Raw genomic sequence first — 10,948 nt, 5'->3', positions numbered from 1 at the left:
TCTAAAAGATGATGCTCACTTGCTTGAGATTTTGGCTTCTCCATGAGAGTTAAAGATGGAGAATCAGGAATTGATGTGTGAATCATGTCCACATCCAAAGAATTTTTGGGTGAGTTTTGTGTGTGTGGTGCTTCTATTGTAAGAGATTTTGGTTGTGACTCCACATTTACAGGAGCCACATCAAACTGACTTTGAGAAGGTGCTATAACTGAGTCTTTGACTGTAGTTTGCACAGTGTGTGCATCCCGAAGTATTTTAGATTTCTTCTTTCTTGTGTAAGTTTGGGGTGAGTCTGTGTCCTTAACCCTTTTGGCCTGTGCTCATGGCTGAGAGCTTTATTCAATAGTTACATCCTTTTGGGAGGATGCGACTAGTAAAGAGCTAGAATCCTTATTAAGCACTACAGTTTATTGGGAAACTGCAGTGTGGCTAGGCTGGGTTACACATACCTCTCCCTCCTTATCCTTAGGGTTTCTTTGATTTTCACCCTGTCCCTCACCAGGCTTACTTCCCTTCACACTCCCCTCTTAGTTTTTAGTAGATTTTAAAACTAGTTTCTTTTGAGAGAAACTATAGTGGGTTTTCATTGATTTGGATTTTGAAATTTTTGATTTTGTGGCTTGGGTTGACGCCTGTTTCGTCATTGTCACAGATGCCATAGCCACAGTTGTTTGCAAAGAAACTGGTGGTAGAGAAGTAGAAGGGACATAAGTGTTTACCTCACTTACCTGAGGCTGCTCCATTATTGGCATGTAGATGAGGGGAACCTCCTTATGGTGATTAGCCCTTTTAAGATCAACAATAACTCTTCTCTCTTGAACCCAATAATCCAACTTGTTTGTTAGATTCACAATTGAGAGATCCTCAGAAACAAAGTTGGCTATCATCATAAAGAATCTAGCATAATAGATGTTTTTAGACGTCTTCTTAATGTCTCCTAATTTATTCCCTAATTCATACATCACATAAGTGCTGAAATTGAAATACTTATCACTAAGAAACATATAAAGCATGTTAACAAGTGAATAAGTTACAACATCAAAATTGCTAACTTTACCAGAAAACACTTTAATAAAAGGATCATAGGAAGCTCCATTCTTTCCTAAATCTTAGTCTCCTAACTTCACCTAACTTGGTGGCAATAAGAGCATAACCCATAGAAATAAGCATGTTACCAACATCAGTGTCTGTGTGTGGAGCAAGAGTGTTATTTTCAGGAAATTTATAGCATTTTTCAAGAGCATCACAGATTATGCAGTGTTCCTTACCTTTGAGAGAGAAGGTAATGGTTTTTTTTTGGATTTGAACACAGCAGTAGTCCAAATCTCCTCAACAACTTCACAGTAGATGATTGGAGACTCAAGCATAGCATAACTCAGTTTGCAGTTTTGAATGAAGTCCGTCATTTTGTGGTAGTCTTCAGATGTAGGAATTTGCTTGTTCACTAAAACTACGAAGTTGTTCTTTTCATACACATACCTAGTTTGAGACATGATTTTGACTACTGGTGCCATTACTGTGATTGAAAGTGGTTGCAGAAAAGGGGGTTTATTTTGGAGACGAAGAGAAATTAGAGATAGCTTGAGAAAGATAAAAGTAAAAATGAAAATGAAATTGGCTTTTATACTTTCTCAAAAAAAGGTTAAAAAGTAAGAGAAAAAGTAAAGTAACCAATCAAATTAGCCCAAAATAGCCATTTAAGAATAAAGAAAACTGTCAAAATTCTAATGATTATCCATCGAAGTATACTTACAGGCTGTAAGTAAATTTGACAGATAATATCTAGAATTAACGGCTAAGATTGAGAGCAATTTGACGGACAAGGATTAAAAGTACCCAGAATAATATTTGATATTTCAACGGATGATAAAATTCAACGGATATTCATTTCCAACGGATCATGAACATCCGTCGAGATGTAAATTCTGATTTAGCTAAAATTTCATCTTTGACAAGAAATATCAAATTTTGTTCAGGCTGCATTTCAATTTGCTTAGACATCAAAATAAATTAAGAGTTATTAAGCATACCTAACTCACTTACCAACCTAGTAAAGGTGGATTCATCAAGTGGTTTGGTGAAGATGTCTGTAAGTTGCTTCTCACTTGGAACAAAATAAAGTGCCACAATACCATTCATGACATGTTCTCTAATGAAGTGGTACTTGATGTCAATGTGCTTGGTCCTTGAATGTTGTACTAGATTTTCAGTGATTGCAATGGCACTTGTGTTGTCATAGAAAATAGGAATCTTATTCACCTGTAGACCATAGTCCAACGGTTGATTTTTCATCCATAAAATTTGTGCACAACAGCTACCAGCATCAATATATTCAGCCTCAGCTGTAGAAGTAGAAACTGAATTTTGCTCTTTACTGAACCACGATACTAGCTTATTTCCTATAAATTGACAGGTTCCTGTAGTACTTTTTCTATCAATTTTACAACCTGCATAATCTGTATCTGAGTAACCAGTTAGATCAAAACCAGAATCTCTAGGATACCAAATGCCAAGTTTTGGTGTTCCTTTCAGATATCTGAAAATTCTCTTAATAGCTACTAAATGAGATTCTCTAGGATCAACCTGAAAGCTAGCACAAAGACAAGTAGCAAATATTATATTTGGCATACTATTTATTAAATATAAAAGTGATCCAACCATGCCTCTATAGCTTGAAATATCTACAGACTTTTCAGTAGTGTTTACTTCAAGTTTAGTTACAGCGGCCAAGGGAGTTTTTGAAGATGTGTAATCCATTAAGTCAAAATTCTTTAAAAGATAATAAATATATTTGGTTTGACTAATGAATATTCCATCACTAATTATTTAACTTGTAAACCAAGAAAGTAAGTTAGTTCTCTCATCATGCTCATTTCATATTTACTTTGCATCAATTTGGAAAACTTTTTGCAAAGTTTTTCATCTGTAGAGCCAAATATAATATCATCTACATAAATTTGAAAAAGTATACTAGAGCCATTAACATTTCTAAAGAATAAATTTGTATCAACAGTACCTCTTGTGAAATGATTTTCTTAGAGAAACTTTGACAAAGTGTCATATTAGGCTCTAGGTGCTTGCTTCAATCCATAAAGTGCTTTCAAAAGATAGTAGACATAATCTGAAAAATTGGGATCTTCAAAACTAGGAGGTTGAATGACATAGACTTCCTCCTCCAAATCTCCATTCAGAAAGCCACTTTTAACATCCATTTGATAGACTTTGAAGTTGGCATGAGCTGCATAGGATAGAAAAATTCTGATGGCTTCAAGTCTTACAACGTGAGCAAAAGTCTCATCAAAATCTATTCCTTCTTGTTAACAGTAGCCCTTAGCAACCAATATAGCTTTGTTCCTGACTACTATGCCATTTTCATCCATCTTGTTTCTGAATACCCACTTGGTGTCAATAAGATTCTTTTCTTTAGGCTTGGGTACTAGCTTCCGAACTTTATTTCTATCAAATTAGTTTAGCTCCTCCTGTATAGCTAAAACCCAATCAGGATCCAACAGAGCTTCTTCTACCTTTTTAGGCTCTTCCTGTGATAGAAAGCTGCTATAAAGACATTCTTCTTGAGTTACTTTCCTTGTTTTCACTCTTGAAGATGCATCACCAATAATTAACTCAAATGGGTGATCTCTTGTTAGTCCCTTAACAATATGACAAGAATTACAGAAGGGGGGTTGAATGGAATTCTTGAAACTTTTTCTTGAAATAAAATGTTCTAACTCAAATATAAATATAGGTGTATTGATTAGCACAATGTGGAATAAAAACTTAAGTGAATCAAAACACAAGTAATTAAAAACAAGAGTCTTTAAAAACTTTCTGATGGATTTGAATGATTCCACCAGAGATATATATTATATATTGAGAGAACCCTGTGTGCAAAAATGCTCACAGCTGCTTACAACAATTGAACTTCTAAGACTACAGAGAAATGCTAAAAATCCTGCTTACAAATGTTTCTCTGCTTTCTTGCTTAGATCAATTTTTCTTAGTTGCTACTACTTGGTTTATATATATCACCAAGATTACAAAGTAATAAGACAAGATAATAAGAAAAAACTATCTAGTCTATTACAATGCTACTTCATTACTCTATTCCAGCATCTTTGAATATCTTCATAATAGCATGAAAATGGCAATGCTTCTTTGTTCTCGAAAACCCAGTTGAATAGGCTACCACACTCCATTTGCATTCACTCGACGCATGTAACTGTGTTGTCACTGTCAACAGATATTTGAATTCTTTATCCGTCAGGTTCATGATCATCCGTCGAGTTATTGATCATCCGTCGAGTTATCTATTTGATCATCCGTCAACTTCATTGTAGGTTATCCGCCGGGTAGCAAACTAGCACTTGACTTCATTTCATTTATGCAGAATTACAAGAAATCATTTATGTACAATTAATCAACCTATTCTGCATATCTAGTTCAAGTCAACATGACTTGAATACTACTTACAGAATCTATACAATGGTGAATGCAGAAATGTGCTACAGACTTATTGTTACATAAGCTACTCACTCGATGTGAAAGGATATCTTTGATATATTATTTATTTTGGTATTTGTACGATTAAACATAAAAATAATAACACGTAGATCCTCTCCATTAGGACATGAATTTAATTGATCCAAATCAAAGTCAAAAAGTCAAACTAGCAAAATCATGTCTTTTAAACAGATAAAAGAGATATTCCATTCTTGCAAATTATCAAAACTATATCTTTATGGAATATATCTCTAAGGCAATATGATCAAAGAAGAAACATCAAGATATGATATTTCTTAGATCTGTGTTACAACAGGAATATGGGCAACAAGCTCGAATAAAGAATATATCAGAAATATTCTTTAGAAGTCTCGTGCAATATCAAAAATATTTAAACTCTTCGCTCTAAAATATATCTCTACATATAATCAAAAGAGTTTTTATTCAAAGATTATAAATATTCATGATTGGAATATTAATATCCAGTTCTGCAACTCAATTATGTATACTTACAGTATTTTTCTCCTGTTTCGTAAAATCAGCATTTCTCGGAGAAAATTATTCAAAAAATACTCAAACATATTTTCTATCACCCAAATATATCACATATATTAGGAAATATATTTTAAGTATTTATACAAGTCAAAACTTTGGTCAAAAGATCCATCTCCTTTAATTCAAGACCAATGGTATTTTTACTCGGAAGAAAGGCTGACAGAACAGTTCCAATTTTAGATAAAATACTTCCAGATGCTAGAATGACTTGAAATTTGGTATGGATCATTTAAATGGTATTTTCTAAGTATGGCAAAAATTTCGTAGCTTTCAGAGATTTTTGTCCTGGCACAAAAATCGAGGCAGTTGGTCCCACAGTTGACCAAGTTTGACCTAGCTACCATTGACTAAAGTTGACCAAAACTTGCAGGACATCATTTTATATTATTTAGGTAATTATCATATTTTTTATGATATTTATTTAAGTGTTTTTGGGGTGGTCATAATTAATGGTGCTTAATCCTTAATTAAAGTAATTAAGGAATGATTAAAAAAAAAGGAAAATAAAAGAAAAGAAAAATATATATTTAATATATATATATATATATATATATATATATATCAGCTGAGATTTGAATGAGTACTAGCTTTTTCTTCCTTCCCACTTGCAAAGAAACACAACCTACTTGCCATGTCATCAATCCATGTAATACACTCCATCCACCATCCATTCCTTCTCAAATCTTCACCATTCATTCCACCCAACTTCTCCTATAAATAAACCCCCACCCCAACCCTTTTTCAAAAAGCTAAAGAGCCAAATACTTTCTGGGAATTTTTCAAGAAGTGCCTCTCTTCATCTCTTTCAAATTCTATACACACACTTCTTCTCAAAAACCTTCTCTCTCTTCTATATACTTACATATATACAAGGTTTTTGAAACCCAAGCTTAGCTTCACCCAACCAAGCTTTATCCCACCAAGTGAGCTCATCCACTACCACTTTCCGGCCACCCGAAGGTCTGCCCAAGTTCGGCCAATAGCCAAAATCCGGCCGAACCTCCGGCAAATTTTTCCGGCGAACTTTTCCGACCGTTTGTCAAAAGTGGTTAGTTTTAGCTTCTTATTTGAGTTCTTGGTATTTAATCTTTGTACTTAACTTCTCTACTTCATCTTAAGCTCTAATACAAGCTCTCTTATAAAGGAAGTTCTCAGGGAGAACTTAAATTCGAACTCGGAATTCGAATAAGTACTTGATCTTCGTAAAAAATCATTCCGACGAGAAGATCTAAAAAGAAAAGTACTTTATCTCCAAGGGGAGATTATATTTGACACAAGTACGAGTTAGCCAATTATTTCTTGCACTTTAATTGGATCTTGGCTAACATTCATTCGTGCTCATAAAATAATTACGAAGTAAAAGTGTAATCCCTTCTATCATCTCTAGTGTTCCGGGGGATTATTACCTGTCTCATATAAACACTTCGTAATTTGTCAAATCTTAAAACGGATCGTACGAGTTAGACAATTACTTAACGCTCTTTAACTGGATCTTGTCTAACTAATAATGTACATATAAAATATTATGAAGTAAAAGTGTAATCCCTTCTATCACCTATAGTGTTCCGGGGGATTATAGCTTGTTCCATATAAACTACTTCGTAATCATCCGTTAAAATTAAGGACGAATCAAATCCACGAGTTAGACAATTAATTTACGCTATTTAATTAGATCTTGGCTAACACATATTGTGTATATAAACAATTACGAGTCAGATCGTATAAGCCCCTTCTAACATCTTTAGTGTTCCGTGGGGTTTTACTGCGATATATATAAAATACTCGTAATTACTCGTCCAAACTTCGAAAGCACAATCTTAAGCCAATTACTTGTACTTATTTAATTGGATCTTGGCTAAGACTCATAAATCTTATAAACGTGCTTGAAGTTAAAAGAGTATACTTTGACCGTATAATCGTCAATATACAAGTATACCTTAAAACCTTAAGTTAATATACTTAAAGGTAAAATTACAACTCCGAGGTTGTAATTAAAATATTCTTCGATCCATAAATACTTAATCGAAAGAAGAAGAATACTAAAGAAGTCATAAGCCATAAGTGCTTAATATAAAAAGGGACTTCTCATATTACTCCACAACTTTATTAAATCTATAAAGGAGTAATTATAAATATACTTGACCATCTTGTTGTATTTTAAGTCAAGTATAACTAATTAGTTTTAATATTCTTATTTGGATATTATACTACTTGTGGGCTAGTACAGTAACATACTAGTTTAAAACAAATCTTTTCCTACTTGTTTTGTTTCGTGGATTGTCTTGTTAGTTTTGTAGTGAGGTGAAGTGACGTGAGGTGATTCTCGTTCTAAGACCCAAGTCCTAGATGTACAAACAGGGAGTTAGTAGTCTTCGCACCGTGAAGAAGAGGAAATACCCAAGACCGGATCACTAAGATCCAAGACCGGCAAAAGCTAAGGAAGCCAAGTCCACACAAAGACTCTAAAACAACTTTGAAGAAATAGCGGGGAGTTATTTTCTAAGATATGTTGTGTAGATAATACATTTATTTTTAGGTGGTGACCCTTGTGTTACGCACCAAGATAAATACTTGTAAAGGGTGTAAAGGCTTCTCCGCCTATTAAAGGAGCGAGTTTATTATAAGGGAAAATCCCGAGTCCGGGAGAGGAGCTCGGGGACTGGAGTAGGGGTGAGCGAATCTATTAGAGGTTGCGCCATCGCGAACCAGGATAAAATCACCGTGTGATATTTTCTTTCCTTGCACTTTATCTTCCGCACATATAAACTGCATAACCACTCGGTAAAGTTTTAAAAAGGGATAAAATATTTTTAAAACGCCACAACAATTTTTAAAATTGGTAATTAAGCTATTCAACCCCCCTTCTAGCTTAAAATAGCCCTCAGACGGGACCTTACAATTGGTATAAGAGCAGTGCTTTTTAACGTATTTGTTGAGTGATTTGCAGATTTACAGGCACAACAAAAAGTGATGCGGAATGGCATAAATTAATCCCGTTGGATGTGGTGAAGGTCTATCTAGCTCACGACCTCCTCTATTTGACGGCACCAACTTTGTAACCTGGAAAACAAGGTTTCGCATTTATGCTAGATCTCAAGGAGTCAAAGTTTGGATGGCTATCGAAGACAGTGTTCGCATTCCTACCAAAACTATCGATGACACCATCGTCGAAAAGAAGGTTAGTGAATACAACTTAGAGGAAGAAGCCACAATGAATATAGCCGCAAAGGCGGAAATGGTTCTCACAAGTGCACTTGCAGAAAAAGAATATAAAAGAGTAAATAATTGCAAGTCGGCATAAGAAATGTGGAATAAATTAGTGGTAACCTATGAAGGAACCACTAATATAAAAGATTCTCGGATGGATACATTGATCCAAGAATATGAGAACTTTAAACTCCAAGAAGGAGAAAATATCATCGATATGGAAACAAGATTTACTCGTATAATCGATGAGTTATCTCAACTTGGAAAGAATTATACTCAAAATGAAAAAGAATAGAAGAGTGCTCAAATCTCTACCTCCTAGTTGGAAGGTTAAAGTCACTACTATAAAAGAGATGCACAACTTAAATGAGTATAAGATTGATAACCTATTCGGAAATCTTCGTGCTTACAAAGAAGATAATGTTCCGAAAAAGGTTGCTCCAAAGATGGAGGATAAAAAGAAAAATATGGCTCTACAGGCCATATTAATTGATGAAGATGAAAATGACGAAAAGTTAAACGAGGAACTCCAAAATTTCGATGAGAGTGAAATTGCTCTACTCACGAGACAACTTCATCGTGTGCTTCAAAGGAAAGCTCAAAGATACAGAAAGGGCTTCCTAAAATCAAATAATCAACAAAGAGTTTTTAACTCAAATGGAAGGCCAAATTACTCAAAATTATTCTTCCAATTATAAGAGTAATTATCCGTCAATGAGCTACAATAAAGGCAAAGGCAATCAAAATATAAATACCTATAGCAATGCCAATGCCTCTACAAATTATCCGGTTTACACTCCTCCAAAACCCAAAGAATCATCTCCGGAGGAAACACAAGATGTGTGTTTCGAGTGTAAACAACCCGGTCATTATAAAAGAGAATGTCCTAAACTTTCAAAGGGACGAAGTCTCATGGCCGAAAATGGTTGGGATCTAAGTGAAGATGAAAAAGCTCCGGAAGCTAGTGAAGAAGTGGTCAATCTATGCTTGATGGCTCTCAGAGATGAAACCACCTCAACAGAAATCTCCTCTTCAAATCAAGAGGTAACATCTAACTATGTCTCAATTAAATCTTTATTAGATGAATCTAATTTATCTCTCGTAGATATGAATAAGCATGATTTAATTGAACTTGTAGTAAATTATAAGAATAAATATAAAGATGTTGAACAAAGGTTTCATTTGTTATGGTCCGAGAAGATGAAAATTGAGGAAATTCATCATACTCAAAATAAAGAATATACTCGGATGATGGACTCAAAAGTCCAAGATGAGAATGAGATTACATCTCTAAAAGATCAAAACCATTTCATCAAGATTGAGGTAAATAAACTTCAAGAAAACATACTCAATCTTGAAACAGAGAATATATCATTAATTCTCAAAGACGAAGAGATGGAACGTGAAAATATACAATTGAATGAAAATATTTGTAAACTTCACGTTGATCTATTGAACTTAAAGATTCTAAATGAATCAAATGTTCAAGATATAGAAACATCTTATAAAAACAATCTTGATAAAGAAAAAGAGCTATTAGAAACCAATGAGCTTAAAAATGAAGATCTAAGGTTAAAAGAAGAAAATTATAAATGCATAGCTCAAGTTAAGGATCAAGAAAGAATCCTTAACAACAAGATTGATGCCTTAAAGAAAGAAAATGAAAATCTTGAAAAAGTCATTCAAAGATTTACAAAAGGCAATAAGATGTTGGATCAAATGGTGCATACAAAAACCTCATATAATCATGAAGGTTTGGGATATAATAAGAATTCTCCTCCTAAAGAAAATACTCGGAGATTTGTATCACCAATAAAGACTTCACCCGAATCACCATCTTATAAATGTTCTTATTGCAATAAAATGGGACATACCATTCAATATTGCAAATTCAAAATTGGTGAAATTAAGGGGAAGCATGTATTGATTCACAAGGAATCATACAAGAAAGATGATAAACGTGTGCCTCACAAAAATATGGAATATAAAAATCCAAGGCAACAATGGTCTCATCAACCAACTATGTTTCAAAATAGAAACACACAATATCATGTAAATGGTAATGTATTTAGAAGGCAACAACCTCTTAGTAGAAATGCTTATGCTAATTACCATGCTAATAACAGATATAATGTTTATCATGCTCCATCTAGATTTCATGATAGCTCTAGGTATTATCTACCTCAAACCAGGCCTTATGCATCTAGAAATACTTACATGCCTAATGATAATTATACCATGCCTAGATTCTTTCATAAATCAAATGTTATATATGATGTACTAACCCCAGGACCCTCAAGACAAAGGGGCACCTATAAATTTAACTAATCATGTATGTAGGTCTGTCTTGCCGCAAAACAAGATATATGGTACCTTGATAGTGGATGTTCAAGACATATGAACGGTAATAAGTCACTCTTGAACAACATTTAAAAGGTTACCGCGGGGAGCGTAACATTTGGTGATAGTAGTAAAGAAAACATTGTCGGCATCGGAGATATCAGAAATGGGAAAGTTAAAATTTCCGACGTTCAATTGGTCAACGGGTTAAGGTACAATCTTCACTCCATCAGTCAACTATGCGACAATGACTACAAGGTAATTTTCTACACTACTCATTGTTCTATATTAGATAAATTTGGAAAGTTGGTTCTCACTTGCCCTAGAAATAAAAATGTGTATACAT

This window comes from Apium graveolens, unplaced genomic scaffold, assembly GCF_009905375.1.
Source record: "Apium graveolens cultivar Ventura unplaced genomic scaffold, ASM990537v1 ctg1832, whole genome shotgun sequence".
NCBI lineage: Eukaryota > Viridiplantae > Streptophyta > Magnoliopsida > Apiales > Apiaceae > Apium > Apium graveolens.
Note: the sequence above shows the minus strand (reverse complement) of the source record.